A 17,224-nucleotide genomic window follows, 5' to 3' on the forward strand; every position below is an offset into this window, starting at 1 on the left:
ATCAGGAAAGGCACAGTAAAATGGAGCCAGAAAGGAGTACGGGCTCATTTAGAAAAACCAGTAAGAAAATATGAAACTAAAGGGAAAGATCTTTTCCTTATTCTTCAAGGCCACTCAGTACAGGAATCCCAGATCCCAGTCAGTCTGTTCCTATTGCCTCTTATGCACATACTCTGAAAATGATCCTGAGCTGAAACAAATTATAACAAGAGCTGTCTGCAACTTAAAGCCCTGGGGTTGCTTCTCTATCCTGGTCTATCCTACATGCAACATGGTCTTTCAATCTCATTGGAAAGCAGTCCTTTAATCAACCTGCCATTCAGTTGGGCTTCTCTGTGCCTTTGTTAATTGTGTCCTAGGTATGAAATAATTTCATCATTATATCACACACAACATTCTGCTTATCCCCCAGCTGAAATGCCAGTTCTCTTGTAAAATATACCCCAATATCTACAATTAGATTGAGTTTCTAAGTCTCCACATTATCACTTCATATTTATTTGATTAGTACCACTATATTTATTTTATTCTTCTTGTTATTACATTTATGTGTCATTTTCTTTGTTCCATCTTGGTTGTGGAAGCCAGGAGTCCTGAGACTTCATGGCCCCTAACATCATTTTCTCATTTGATTTAAAAAGCATCTCTTGAACCTTTCAGGTGGCAGGAATACCCTTTAGAAAATTTGACAAACTACTGCATTTTACAGATTTGTTTTCCAACCCTCTACTCATCTGAGAGAATTGAGCACAGATCCTGTTTTATTCATATTTACACCCATAAGGCTGAACTGAATTCCTTACACTATGTAAATGCTCAATAAATAGTGAATGAATGGATAAATGAATAGAGCTCAGAAGTGTAACAAAATTTTATTGACTGAATTCAGTTTAAAAATTCAGTTAAAGTCAAGAAGCATTTTTGAATACTCAGTTTGCATAAAAGAAATTTACTAGGTACAGAAAGCTAAAAATAATTAGCATTCTCTTACTTTCTGAAATAGGTTATTGTGGAAAACTGTAGATCCTTCTTGAAAAGCTCTTAAAAATAAGAATACCATTAGGTTTTGATTCTACCAATAAAATGTGGTTTAGCTTGAATATAGAAAAGTATTGCCTAGATCTCAATTTTTACATCAATATTTTTGATAAAATTAAAGTCAACAGTGCTAAAATATTATTTTATATTTATATCATATATAAATATATACTACACATTTTCTGTTTTTAAACAGTTGCTCAAAACTTTAATAAAATATATTCCTTACATTGACATTATTATGAAACTTGTATTATATATTTGTATTATTATAACTTGTATTTTTATTCAATGAAATTACTTTATAAACAAAGTATGTTAAATATTGGTATTTATGATATCAACAAATTACTGGGTGATTTACCTATATAAAAATGCAATTACTTCAGGCCCATGAGTAAAAGGCTGCTAGTGACTTTTTACACTTAGAAATCATTTTCATTTTGAAATGATATATCAGAATTGGAGAATATAGATAAGTGTTGAAGACAAGTGAAGAAGGAAAGTGGCACTTGACCATGCCAGCTGTGATGCATATGCCCAACTAGAGCAATATTACAGCAGACGAAAGTGGGTGCATCTGTACCATTACCATGAAATATGGTAGAGGGATTGAACATGTGTCTTTGCTTGCCTCAGCATTATTCTTTATACAAAAATTACTGTTCTCCCCCCTCTACCTCCCTGTTTTAAATCACGGAAATGAGTATTTCTGATGTTTTCCTAAAGGACAGAATGTGAGTTTGCTTCACAATCCCATTTGTCCTCAAAGCATTCCACTTTCATCTTTTCAGCTACCTTCCTCTTGCAAAGTCTTTCATGGAAGAAGTAGGAGAGGCCAGATTGGACCCTCAGATAAAAGAAATGGACATTAGATGTGGAAAGTGATGCCTCTTCTTTGGCAGAGGTAATGCCAACTTTAAGTTATCTTCTCTCCTCCTGCATCCTGCATTTTCCCATGGGAGACGATTGGCAGACAGACATCTATGAACGTGTTTCTATTCTTTAAGATATCTGACTTATAACATACAATAAAAAATATGTTTGTGTTTTCCCCCCATAAGATGAAAATGTTGTCTTTGCCTTCTTTTACAGAAAACACATTTCAAACTCAATAAAAAAGACTTCTCCAGATCCTCTCATAGCTCAAAAAAGCAATATAGAAACACTTGTCCATTTATAATAAAATGCAGTTTATTTAAAGGGGTATGAATCATATTTTTGTACCAAATAGAAAGAGATGTGACAGTTTGAGATGGATTCCTCAAAGCTGATGCTAAGGAAATTTCTGTAAAAAGAAATATGTTTCCGTAATCACTTCTTTTATAGTACCAGAGATATGCTTGCACAGTAAAAGTGTTAGCATTAACAAAATTGAAATTTAACCAGAGGTGGAGTGGGAGTTTACACTTGGCGTGGGAATTATTGTGATAATGCTGAATTTCATTGCAGTTTTAATTAATATTTATTGGAGTATAGTTGCTTTACAATGTTGCGTTAGTTTCTACTGTACAGCAAAGTGAATCAGCCATACATATACATATATTCCCTCCCTTTTGCCATTGCATTTTTTAAAATTTTGCAAACCTCTCTTCTCTCCTATCATCTTTCCCAATAAAATTTGCAAATAAACAATTTCATTCCCTTCTCCATCACTCTCTTGTAAGACTCCCAGTACTATACCCACAACTCCCAGAACTTTACCTACCTGGAGAGTAATCACTAAAAGCAAATTTAAAATAAATAATAAAAACCCTAATGAAAGCACATTTTACCTTTCAGTTTCCAACTAGTTCTATATAACATGTCAGAACTTTGATCTACCAAATAATTAAGGTAATATTTTTTAAACAGGAACACAATCACAGATTTGGCCACCAAGAATCCATGATATTAGGTCTTAGAACTGAGGAGTGAGGGGAACAGCATAGCTGGATTTTAGTACCTTAACTTGCCCTTGAGTGTCTGAGTGACCTTGAGTAAGTCACTGAAATTCTGTGTCAATTTCTTTAAACCTGAAATGAAAGGCTTGTGATAGATATATAACATTTTTTCCAGATATACAATTATAGATTCAAAGTGAGTGTTGACGCTGGAAAAATAATCTAAGAATTTTGCTAACCTTATTAAAGGTATCATCAAAAAACCTGATGATATCAGACTGCCAGCAACGTGTACTTTGAAAATATCCCAGTAGAATGGTAGGGCATTCGTGGGTGTTGAGAGTATAACATTATTTGGATGAAGAACCTTTCATGCACACAGCTGAAGTAAAGGGTCACTTTTGCAGAACACATTATCATTTCAATTATTTTCCATTCTTACATCAAAATTACACACTAAAAGAATTTCCAACAAATCAAAAAAATTGAGCAGAAAGGAGGTAATTGTGAGAATTCCTGATATTTCTTTTGACTTGCACACGTGTATTACTGTGTGCTAAGCTTATGACTGAATAGTTTGCAGGTTACCTTTTTTTGTTAAATGGCTTGAATATCTTTGTAAAACAACAACAATCCCACCTCTGCCTGAATTTTTTTAGGTGTTTCCACTTCTTAAAATATGACAAAAATGAATATATCTATAAAACAGAAACAGACTCACAGAAACAGAGAACAGACTTGCGGTTGTCAAGGGGGAGGATCCTACTGTATAGCACAGGGAACTATATTCAATATCCTGTGATAAACCATAGGATATGGATGAAAAAGAATGTATATATATATATATATATATGTATAACTGAATCACCTTGCTGTGTGACAGAAATTAACCCAATATTGTAAATCAACTATACCTCAATGTTATTTTTTTTTTAAAGAAGAGTTTAGAAACCAAAAAAAACCCAAAAAAACATATATAGTTTCAAACTACAGACTTCAGTTGTGTGACCAGGTAACTGCTCAGGACAAATATTATAAAACATATCTATATAGTTAGTAATTGTTTAAATGCTAATATTTATCAGTTAAATTTCAAAGAATGTTTTGAAGAAATCAGACCCCTATTTCTTTTTTCTTCTACAAAGTCAACAAAACTGTGTCACAATTAACGGATCATTTGGATCAAGAGCCTGGGAGAGTTTAAACAAAGGAATGAAAGTAAGAGTAACTTGCCTGTTATCTTTTCATTTTGCTATATTAAAGTGATCACTGGAACTATCACCATTCTAAGGCAACAGCTGATTTTATAACTTAATATTATATCTACTTTTCAGCCCCACAATGCCTAAAGTTACCCTGAGCTCCAGTAATCATCCCTTTAATTCCCGATGATTGATTTTCTAATCCCAGATTAGTGGAAATTGGGGATTAGAATGATGACAATAAAAATCAGACATGGTGCCTCAGGCATTTGAAGAAGCAATGGAAAATTATAATTTATTTGAACTTTTGTATTTATGTCTTTATGAAATTTGAGTAGTGGCTAAAAGCAGATCAGATGAGGAAAAAAAAAAAAACTCTATTTCTTAAGAAAAGAAAATGCTTGTAGATTGTCCAGTTGTTATGAGAAAAGAAACACAGAGGCACAGATAAAAATATTCATTAATCAGTCTGACTGTGAGATCCTTTTGATGACATAGGTTACACAAGAGCAGGAGAGTCATCTTGAGAGAAAAGCCATGGTCTAGAAGGATTGAAGAAGCCAATACAATGTTAAAAGGAGACTGCAGCTGAGCACAGCCTTCCTGGAGGGAATAAGCCTGCCCAAGACAGAGAGTAAACAGAAGTTTTCTATAGTCACCCGATATACCATTTAGTTTTAACAAATATTCCCACCAAGCTGTGTTTTTTTGTTGTTTTTTTTGTTTGTTTTTTTTGCGGTATGCGGGCCTCTCACTGTTGTGGCCTCTCCTGTTGCGGAGCACAGGCTCCGGACGCGCAGGCTCAGCGGCCATGGCTCACGACCCCAGCCGCTCCGTGGCATGTGGGATCTTCCTGGACCGGGGCACAAACCCATGTCCCCTGCATCAGCAGGCAGACTCTCAACCACTGCGCCACCAGGGAAGCCCCACCACCAAGTTTGTTGAATTAACTTTCTTTTAATTATTCTCACCTATTTGTGTTATTCAGTTTTGTTCAAACAAAAAGTGTGAAATAAGAAAACATTAAATAAGACGGAAAAATAAACATAAGCAATGTTGCATCTATCCATTCTAATGATTATATGAAGCTGAAAATGCAATTAATCTGTGTACCCCATTTTATTGTCAAGAAATATAAAGACAAGTCTTTTCATTTAAGAACTAAATGTCTTGGAGACTCAGAACCACCCTTTGCAAGGTTGCTTTTCTTCCCTCCTGGAAGTCTTTGCTGTGATATAGAATCACCCTTGGGATGCCTATCAAAGGACTCAGCCCTGGTCAGTGTACCTGGATAATGGGAAAAAGTCTACTTTGACCCCGCAGCCAAGGTTTCTCAATTGCAGTTGCTCTCTCTGTCACAAGGTGTCAGGAGTGAAAAACAGGTGAGCCAGCCATGGTGGATCCTGGTCACCATGTACGTGGCCAAGAAGCTCTTTACACTGCAGATGTAACCAGGGCAGCCTGAGTACCCCCTGTTATGAGCACTGGGGATGTGTCAACATGTTGGTACCCTGATTCAAGAAAAGTGCTCTGCAGGGGAGATTGGTTCAAGATGGCAGAGTAGGAGGTCATGCACTCTCTCCCTCTTGTGAGAGCACTGGAATCACAACTAACTGCTGAACAATCAACAGGAAGACACTGGAACTCACCAAAATATATACCCCATATCCAAAGACAAAGGAAAAGCCACAATGAGATGGTAGGAGGGACGCAATCACAATAAAATCAAATCCCATAACAATTAGGTGGGTGACTCACAAACTGGAGAACACTTATATCACAGAAGTCCACCCACTGGAGTGAAGGTTCTGAGCCCCACATTAGGCCTCCCAACCTGGGGGTCCAGCAACAGGAGGAGGAATTCCTAGAGAATCAGACTATGAAGGCTACCAGGATTTGATTGCAGAACTTTGACAGGACTGGGCGAAAAGGAGACTCCACACTTGGAGAGCACACACAAAGTAGTGTGCGAATTGGAACCCAGGGGAAGGAGCAGTGACCCCATAGGAGACTGAACCAGACCTACCTGCTAGTATTGGAGTGTCTGCTGCAGAGGCAGGTAGTGGCTGTGGCTCACCATGAGGACAAGGACACTGGCAGCAGAAGTTCTGGGAAGTACTCCTTGGTGTGAGCCCCCCCAGAGTCCACCATTATCCCCACCAAAGAGCCAGGTAGGCACCAGTGCTGTGTTGCCTCAGGTTAAACAACTAGCAGGGAGGAAACTCAGCCCCAACCATCAGCAGACAAGTGGATTAAAGTTTTACTGAGCTCTGCCGACCAGAGCAACACTCAGCTCTACCCACTACCAGTCCCTCCCATCAGGAAGCTTGCACAAGTCTCTTAGATAGCCTCATCCACCAGAGGGTAGAAAGCAGAAGCAAGAAGAACTACAGTCCTGCAGCCTGTGGAACAAAAACCACATTCATAGAAAGACAGACAAAATGAAAAGGCAGAGGACTATGTATAAGATGAAGGAACAAGATAAAACCCTAGAAAAACAACTAAATGAAGTGGAGATAGACAACCTTCCAGAAAAAGAATTCAGAATAATGAGACTGAAGATGATCCAGAACCTCAGAAAAAGAATGGATGCAAAGATTGAGAAGATGTAAGAAATGTTTAACAAAGACCTAGAAGAATTAAAGAACAAACAAACAGAAATGAACAATACAATAACTGAAATGAAAAATACACTAGAAGGAATCGATAGAAGAATAACTGAGGCAGAACGGATAAGTGACCTGGAAGACAGAATGATGGAATTCAATGCCATGGAACAGAACAAAGAAAAAAGATTGAAAAGAAATGAAGACACCCTAAAAGACCTCTGGGACAATTTTAAACACATAAACATTCACATTATAGGGGTCCCAAAGGAGAAGAGAAAGAGAAATGACTGGAGAAAATATTTGAAGGGACTTCAGACAAGAACTTCCCTAAAATGGGAATGGAAATAGCCACTCAAGTCCAGAAAGTACAGAGAATCTCAGGCACAATAAAGCCAAAGAGAAACACATTGAGACACATATTGAACAAATTGGCAAAAATTAAAGATGAAGAAAATTTATTTAAAGCAGCAAGGGAAAAATGACAAATAATATACAAGGGAACTCCCATAAGGTTAACAGCTGATTTCTCAGCAGAAACTCTACAAGCTAGAAGGGAGTGGCACATATATTTAAAGTGATGAAAGGGAAGAACCTACAACAAAGAGTGCTCTACCCGGCAAGGATATCATTCAGATTCGAAGGAAAAATCAAAAGCTTTACAGACAAGCAAAAGCTAAGAGATTCAGCACCACCAAACCAGCTCTACAACAAGTGCTAAAGGAACTTCTCTAAGTGGGAAACACAAGATAAGAAAAGGACCTACAAAAACAAACCCATAACAAGTAAGAAAATGGTAATAGGAATATGCATATTGATAATTACCTTAAATGTGAATGGACTGAATGCTCCAAACAAAAGTAACAGGCTCGCTGAATGGATACAAAAACAAGACCCATATATATGCTGTCTACAAGAGACCCACTTCAGACCTAGGGACACATACAGACTGAAAGTGAGGAGATGGAAAAAGATATTCCATGCAAATGGAAATCAAAAGAAAGCTGGAGTAGCAGTACTCATATCAGATAAAATAGACTTTAAAATAAAGAATGTTACAAGAGACAAGGAAGGACACTACATAATGATCAAGTGAACAATCCAAGAAGAAGATATAACAATTATATGTTTACATATATATATGCACCAAACATAGGAGCACCACAATACATAAGGCAAATACTAACAGCTATAAAAGAGGAAATCTACAGTAACACAGTAAAATGGGGGGCTTTAAAACCTCACTTGCACAAATGGACAGATCATCCAGACAGAAAATTAATAAGGAAACACGAGCTTTAAATGACACAATAGACCAGACAGATTTAGTTGATATTTATAGGACACTCCTTCAGAAAACAGCAGATTACACTTTCTTCTCAAGTGCACACAGGATAATCACATCTTGGGTCACAAATCAAACCTTGGTAAATTTAAGAAAATTGAAATCACATCAAGCATCTTTTCTGACCACAACACTATGATATTAGAAATCAATAACAGGGAAAAAAAAAACACAAACACATGGAGATTAAACAATACATTACTAAATAACAAAGATCTCACTGAAGAAATCAAAGAGGAAATCAAAAAATACCTAGAGACAAATGACAATGAAACACGATGATCTAATACCTATGGGATGCAGCAAAATCTGTTCTAAGAGGGAAGTTTATACCAATACAATCCTACCTCAATAAACAAGAAAAATCTTAAATAGAAAATCTAACTTTACACCTAAAGAAACTAGAGAAAGAAGAAAAAATAAAACCCAAAGTTAGTACAAGAACAGAAATCATAAAGATCAGAGCAGAAATAAATGAAATAGAAACCAAGAAAACAATAACAAAGATCAATAAAACTAAAGCCTGGTTCTTTGAGAAAGAAATCAAAATAGATAAAACTTTAGCCAGACTCATCAAGAAAAACTGGGAGAGGACTCAAATCAATAAAATTAGAAATGAAAAAGGAGAAGTAACAATGGACATGGCAGAATACATAGCATCATAAGGGTCTACTACAAGCAGCTCTATGCCAAAAAAATGGACAACCTGTAAGAAATGGACAAATTCTTAGAAAGGTATAACCTTCCAAGACTGAACCAGGAAGAAATAGAAACTCTGAACAGACATATCACAAGTAGTGTAATTGAAACTGTGGTTTAAAATCTTCCACCAAACAGAAGTTCAGTACCAGATAGCTTCAAAAGTGAATTCTATCAAACATTTAGAGAAGAGCTAACACCCACCCTTCTCAAACTTTTCCAAATAATTGCAGAGGAAGGAACACTTTCCAACTCATTCTACCAGGCCACCATCACCCTGATACCAAACCCAGACAGAGATACTACAAAAAAAGAAAATTACAGACCAATATCACTGATGAATATAGATACAAAAGTCCTCAACAAAATACTATCAAACAGCATCCAACAACACATTAAAAGGACCATACACCATGGTCAAGTGGGATTTATCCCAGGGATGCAAGGATTCTTCAATATATGCAAATCAATCAATGTGATACACCATATTAACAAACTGAAGAATAAAAACCATATGATAATCTCGATAGATGCAGAAAAAGCTTTTGACAAAATTCAACACCATTTATGATAAAAACTCTCCAGAATGTGGGCATAGAGGGAACCTACCTGAACATAATAAATGCCATATATGACAAACCCACAGCCAACATCATTCTCAATGGTGATGAACACAGCCAAAATCATTCTCAGTGGTGATGAACTGAAAACATTTCCTCTAAGCTCAGGAACAAGGCAAGGATGTCCACTCTCACCACTCTTATTAAACATAGTTTTGGAAGTCTTAGCCCCAGAAATCAGAGAAGAAAAATAAATATAAGGAATACAAGCTAGAAAAGAAGAAGTAAAACTGTCTCTGTTTGCAGATGACATGATAATATACATAGAGAATCCTAAAGATGCTACCTAAAAAACTAGTAGAGCTAATCGATGAATTTAGTAAAGTTGCAGGATACAAAATTAATGCACAGAACTCTCTTGCATTCCTATACCCTAACAATGAAAGATTAGAAAGAGAAGTTAAGGAAACAATCCCATTCACCACTGCAACAAAAAGAATAAAATACCTAGGAATAAACCTACCTAAGGAGGTAAAAGACCTGTACTCTGAAAACTATAAGACACTGGTGAAAGAAATCAAAGATGACACAAACAGATGGAGAGATATATCATGTTCTTGGGTTGGAAAAATCAATATTGTGAAAATGACTATACTACCCAAAGCAATCTACAGATTCAATGCAATCCCTGTCAAATTACTGGTAGCATTTTTTACAAACTAGAACAAAAAAATCTTAAAATTTGTATGGGAATACTAAAGACCCGAATAGCCAAAGAAATCTTGAAGGGAAAAATGGACCTGCAGGACTCAGGCTCCCTGACTTCTATAGTACAAAGACTATAGTACAAAGCTACAGCAATCAAGACAGTATGGTACTGGCACAAAAACAGCAAAATATATCAATGGAACAGTATAGAAAACCCAGAGATAAGCCCATATACTTATGGTCAACTAATCTATGACAAAAGAGGCAATGCTATAGAGTGGAGTAAAGACAGTCTCTTTAATAAGTGGTACTGGGAAAACTGGACAGCTACATGTAAAAGAATGAAATTAAAACACTCCCTAACACCATACAAAAAAATAAACTCAAAATGGATTAAAGACCTAAATGTAAGTATGGACACTATAAAACTCTTATAGGAAAACATAGGAAGAGCACGCTTTGACATAAATCACAGCAAGATCTTTTTTGATCCACCTCCTAGAGTAATGGAAATAAAAACAAAAATAAACAAATGGGACCTAATGAAACTTAAGAGCTTTTGCACAACAGAGGAAACTACAAGCAAGATGAAAAGACAACCCTCAGAATGGGAGAAAATATTTGCAAATGAATCACAGACAAAGGGTTAAACTCCAAAATATATAAACAGCTCATGCAGCTCAATATTAGAAAAACAGACAACCCAATCAAAAAATGGGCAGAAGACTTAAATAAACTTTTCTTCAAAGAAGACATACAGATTGCCAAAAAGCACATGAAAACTGCTCAACATCTCTAATCATTTGAGAAATGTAAATCAAGACTACAATGAGTTATCACCACACACTGGTCAGAATGGTCATCATCAGAAAATCTACAAACAAATGCTGGAGAGGGTGTGGAGAAAAGGTAACCCTCTTGCACTGTTGGTGGGAATATAAATTGATATAGCCAGTATGGAGAACAGTATGGAGGTTCCTTAAATAAACTAAAAATAGAATTACCATATGACCCAGCAATCTCACTACTGGGCATATACCCTGCAAAAACCATACTTCAAAAACATACCTGCACCTGAATGTTCACTGCAGCACTATTTACAATAGCCAGGTCATGGAAGCAACCTAAATGCCCATCAAGAGATGAACAGATAAAGAAAATGTGGTACATATATACAATGGAATATTACACAGCCATAAAAAAAGAACGAAATTGGGTCATTTGTAGAGATGTGGATGGATCTAGAAACTGTCATACAGAGTGAAGTAAGTCAGAAAGAGAAAAACAAATACTGTATATTAACGCATGTATGTGAAATCTAGAAAAATGGTTCAGATGAACTTGTTTGCAAGGCAGAAATAGAGACACAGATGTAGAGAACAAACATATGTACACCAAGGGGGGAAAGTGGCAGTGTGGGGGATGGTCGGATGAACTGGGAGGTTGGGATTGACATACATACACTAATATGTATAGAATGGATAGCTAGTAAGAACCTGCTGTATAAAAAATAAAATTAAATTAAAAAAAAAAAAAAGAAAAGTGCTCTGCAGATGTAGGACAGCTACCACATTGAAAAAAGAGGTATTCTATCTTTGCAGAGTGCTTTTGCTAAACCATATTCCACAAATGCCTGATATAGTAGTTTCAAATAGATTAGTTAATTAATAACAATCAATGTTATTGTGAATTATTATATAAAGTTTACTCCGTACTAGAGTAGTAAAATTTACATATATTAATCCCATGGTCCTCATCGTAGAGATAAGGGAACTAAGGCACAGAGAGGTTTGTGATTTGTCCACAGTCATACTGTTTGCAAGCACGAGAGGGCTGGGATTCCAGCCCAGACCATGTGACACTGCAGACCATACACTTCCCCATACAAGGCAGTGTCTCAGCTGCTGTGCAAACATTTCCCCCAAAGCTGGCTTGTTGTGGAAGCTTTCTGGCCCCTAATGCAGAGAAAGACCCTCCCACTCTCAGGTCCCAAAGCACACCTCTATTTCTAATCTAAAGGAAAATGTGGGAACGGTTGTGATGGGCCACCTTTGAGAGTGACTTCTAGTTACTCACATTCAGTGTTTTCTCTTTCCAGGCACATGGGAGGATCACATGTTCCCATCCCTTTGCAGTTTATGGAGGCTCCCAGGACTGGTTCTGACTGGGGTAGAAGGAACCTTAGTTCAAGATGAAACATTTGCAAATGATGCAATTTTAGCATCTGTTCCCCACAGTGGCCCTTGAGGATGTCATAACTTCCACGTGGTACAGCCAAAACACAGTGGGACCTCATCAGCCAAGGAGACTGAATGACTCTCTGGAACCCAGCTTCTCATCACCTCCCCAACCTGTCTCCACACCGAATCACAATGGAAAAGGGACTAAAAAAATAAAGAAATCTTTATTGTGCTAAGGGATCTTGTTGAATTTGTTTCTAGCTTAGCCTATCGTCCTCATACAGGAGTTCCAAGGGCGTAGCCCAGACAGCTTTTAGCAATTCCCCACTCTCTCCATGACCATCCACAGGAAATCCTGAAGGCCAGTTCTCTGGCCAACTTGGAAGGAAGGTAAAAGGGACCTCACCATCATAAACAAGTCAAGAAATAAGGAAGGTGGGGTCTAAAAGGACTATGGCTGAAGAAACTAAGAAGGCAGAAAGACTGCCCTTTGACAAAGGGGGCCAGATAGCTAAGACAGTGCTCAGACATGAACCTGAAGTCTGACTTGAACGAAGTCAGGTCTCTTGGTCACAGACAATCATCTTATTTAGATTTTATCTGAGACCACTTGAGAAGAGCACTGCCATGATGCCTACTTGTGAATGAATGGTCAATGGACTCCAGTCACAGTCAAAGGGTAAGACTCCCCCTGCCTGTGAACATCAACATCAGGCCAGCACCCTTGTCAAGTGCTCTCAGATCCAGGGCTTACCTTTCATTTAAGAATCACTTATTAGATTCATTAACATGGGGGAAATTACACACACACACACAAAAGAATCATACTATAGACACTGCTCTCTGCTTTGTTTTTTATCTTATTTATGTAAGACGTCTTGGCTAATCTGGAATAGCTTAATAGTATTTCATCGTATTTATGTACCATAGTTTTAGATGTTTATTGATTCAAGTTTCCAGGTTTTTGCTGTGACTCAAGTTGCCACAATGAACATCTCTTATATATTAAATTGGTAAAAGTGTGTAAGGTGAATTGGAAAAATGTATTCCTGGTTGCTGGCTCGAATTATATATGCATTTTTGTTTTTAAAGGGATTGTCAAATTGCCATCTAGAAATTTTGCACCAGTTTATAACCCCATCAACTTTTATGAGAGGCCAGGGCTGCCCACACACTTCCTGGTCTACCTACACACAAATATATCATTAAACATTTTCATTTTTCCAATAGAAAAAATCCTTATTTTATTGTTGTTCTCCTTTGCATTGCTTTAGTTGTTGCTGATGCCAAAAATATTTTTATATGCTTATTGGCCATTGTTCTGTATATGGTAAACTGTCTGTTTACATCTTTTGCTCATTTTTAAATCTGGGGTATTTTTTCTTATTGATTTATATAAATTAATCTAAATTAATGAAATTAGTGTTTTAATTTACTGTTATATTGTGATTAAAATTTCCCACTTTTTCTTCAGTCTTTTGAATTTGCTTACATTATTTTGTGTCATAAGTATATTTAAAAGGTAATATAGTATTACCTGTTAGACTATCTAGATTTGAATTACAGTTTTGTTGTTTTACTAGCATTATGATCTTAGGCAAGTTATTTAACTTATCTGTGCCTCAGTTTTCTCATCTTTAAAATGGGTATATAAGTTAACCTACTCATAGGACTTGATGAGGATAAATAAGTTTATACGTGTAAAGCTGTAGTGTAATGTATTGGGTTGACCAAAAATTCATTTGGGTTTTTCCATAAGATGTAATATAACTTATAGTAGTCATATGTTAGCTCTCATTTTATTATTCCCTATGGTCAAATATATTAATCTTTTCCTTTATAGAGTTTGGGTAATGAGTTTTGCTTGGAAATCAGAAAATCTTTAAGACATAAATTCCAAATTTTTTTGAAAAGCAAGTAACAGGAACAAATAACAATATCTAGATGTATTTGGTCCATGAGTTTATCCAAGAGTGATTGATTAAATCTGAGTACGTGTCTGGGGCTATCTGATGTCTCAGCAACCTGGAATGTTTCAAAATTTGCAAAAATAGTAAAGAAAAATGCAAAAATTATTTACAACTATACATTCACAGTGATTTTTTTTTTCCTTGTGCTGAGGCTTACATGTCTAAACTGGATTTGAAATTTGTAAAGGACCATCTTGCCCATGAGGTTCTTCTCATAATTGGTCCCAAATAGTAGGTGTAAAGGGACTAGCTTTTCTTGGAGAGGATTTTGCTATCTATCCTTCTAAAGGAGGAAGCACTGCTCAGACATGCCCTTTACTATCCCACACATTCACCTCTGGAATGTGGAAGCTGTCTTATGCAGTTGGGTGTTTTATATAAGACATACATGAAGGGTATAATTTGCACCCTATGCTGAGAGTTCCTAGAAAGACAGTACCTGAGTTATATACGTGAGACACAGTGCAGATATCTGTTTGACAGAGAACTGAAGTAGAAGCTTCTGTGTCCAGAGAATATCAACATGTCAAGATCAAGGGGAATTGGCTGGTCCCCAGGTGGACAAATTCCAACTGGTGGTATATTTGATGTGTTTAAAGCTCTTTCTATGCAGATAATGATTGGTTAATGAAAAGGGAAAGACTGAATATATTGTCATTGGGGCTGGACAGGATTTTAAATTCTGTAAAATTCCAAAAAAGGAGCACAAGTCCCTCTCTTCCCCTTCCTCAAAGCCCCATGTGTTTCTCTGCGTAGTATGGACCTGAAAGTTGAGATAAAACCAGACTCAATGTCTGGTTCCACCATTTAATCCCAAGTTTCCTTATCTTTAAATGTAGATGCTAATATGAAACAATCAGAATTACTAATGGAATTAACCTACAGAGGTGACATATGTGAGTGACATAGCCCTTTGTTTACCTACTTAATTTTAAGTTGTCATTACTCACTCTCTTCAACATCAAAATTGATGGCATCATAGATGTAGAAGGGTGAGATCTTTATCCTCATGGCATGTTTACATGTTTTAAAGGAGTCATAACCAGGTCACAATTATATTACAGGGAAACCACATGCTTTTGTTATCTTCAGGGAAATATTAGAATTCTCTAGCATGGCGGTAGAACAGCAGGCTTGAAAAGTCCTTATTTAGAGCCCTCATCCTGACCTAACTCTTTGCAAAAAATCCACCCTCATCTAAAACAGGAAGTCAAATCTTGGGAAAGCCCTGTGCCCTGAAACTGTTGTGCCCTGTCTTTTAAATGGTACATTTAGGAAGTACTCCTTGGTAGGTGTACTTATATCACCTACAGAGATATGGTATAAGAATATGGAAATGGAGAGAGACAGTCTTTAGATAAAATCTCAGCACTTGTAATAATTGATTTAACAGCTATTTATTGAGCATGTACTATGGCCATGGCTCTGTCACTGACTGACTTTGTGATGGTGAGTAAATGAAAGACCTTACCTATATGTAGAAGTATAAGTTATATTTATAATAGTATATAGTAGGTGTTCATTAAATGTCAAGCAAATGTCATTGACACCATCTGCAAAAACATATATAATAATATATTTTAAAGTACTTAACACTTGTATTGGCCTGTAGTATGTATTGTATATGTATAGATTCAGTTTTGAATCTACTAAATATTAATGTGCCGTCAACCTTCTACATGGTACAACTTTTAAAGATGACAATAAGCTTTTATGTACAAAGCAATCTCCCTTTTAGCATGACAAGTTACTTACGAGTTATAACAAATTGTTATTCTTAACTCCTTACCACCATTCTACTTAGAAATCACAGCCTTGAGAGGACAAGAAGAGAAGAGTTTGATAAGAATATTGGAAAATGAAATTCTATAAGATAAGGGCAAATGAAAAAAGAGCTAATATTTTCAAAAGTAACTTCCCAGGCACTTATTAGATATTTGCAAACTTGACTTTCATAAAACCTTATAATATGGATAGTATCTCCATTTTTCATAAGAGAAAAATGAAGCTTAGATAAGTTATATACATTGCCCAAGATTACCCCAGATAATAAAAGGCACTGCTGGAATTTGAAATCAGCTTTGTTCATTTAAACACTAACAAGTTTGTATGCAATTGAAAGTGGAAAAAAACAACTTTTTTCAAAAAATAAAAATAAAATATGAGAATATAGAGAAAAAAACGAGCAGGGAAAGCAGTATCATCTATGGACAGAGAACTTGTTCTGGATGATGGGAATGTTACGTGCAAGGTGTTTTCTGCTTTAGAATGTGGTGATATAAAATGGTTTATTTATTGTAGAATCAGGGCTTGCTAGAAGTGTGTCATGAACAAAAATCATTAATGAGAAAAAAGTCAATGGTATGATAAGAAATAAGGCAGAGAAGATATTGGAAAAAGAAAAGAATAGTACAAGGAAGATAATTATGTAGGGACTAAGAACATAGGTTCAGGCAGTTGACTACAATTTGGTGACCAAAAATCACTGAATATAGGAAGTTTAGTTGAAAGTCATTCTTCTTAACACAAACCAATGTTTAGTGAAGATGTTTTGGTGTTAGATTTGGCTTGAGATTCACTATGGTATATAACACATTGAGCAGGACTCCCAGAGATTTTCTGGAGGCATGGAGATGGCTCAGCAGGACATCTGTGGTGCTGCTACATGAATGGGGGTGACAGAACAAGCAATGGCTGCAAATCTGTCTGTAAAGAGGTTGAGGAGATGATGGCTGCATCTCACCCTGAAGACTTTGCAGGAAACTAGGGGAAAAGGAGGTCGGGATGAGGATCAAGGCAGATTGGACTAGCAAACATTCAAGCATTTGAAAAGTTATGCCCCCACAGAAAGCTGGACCTGAATGCTTACAGCAGCTGTATTCATAACCACCAAACACTGGAAGCCATTGAGATACCCTTCAGTTGTTGAATGAATAGATACACTGTGCTACAACCATAAAGTGGGATCTTTTCAGAGATAAAAATAAATGAGCTATCAAGCCACAAAAAGACACGGATGAATCTTAAATGCAT

The sequence above is a fragment of the Neophocaena asiaeorientalis genome, unplaced genomic scaffold, assembly GCF_003031525.2.
Source record: "Neophocaena asiaeorientalis asiaeorientalis breed wild unplaced genomic scaffold, Neophocaena_asiaeorientalis_V1.1 scaffold98, whole genome shotgun sequence".
In the NCBI taxonomy this organism is placed as follows: domain Eukaryota; kingdom Metazoa; phylum Chordata; class Mammalia; order Artiodactyla; family Phocoenidae; genus Neophocaena; species Neophocaena asiaeorientalis.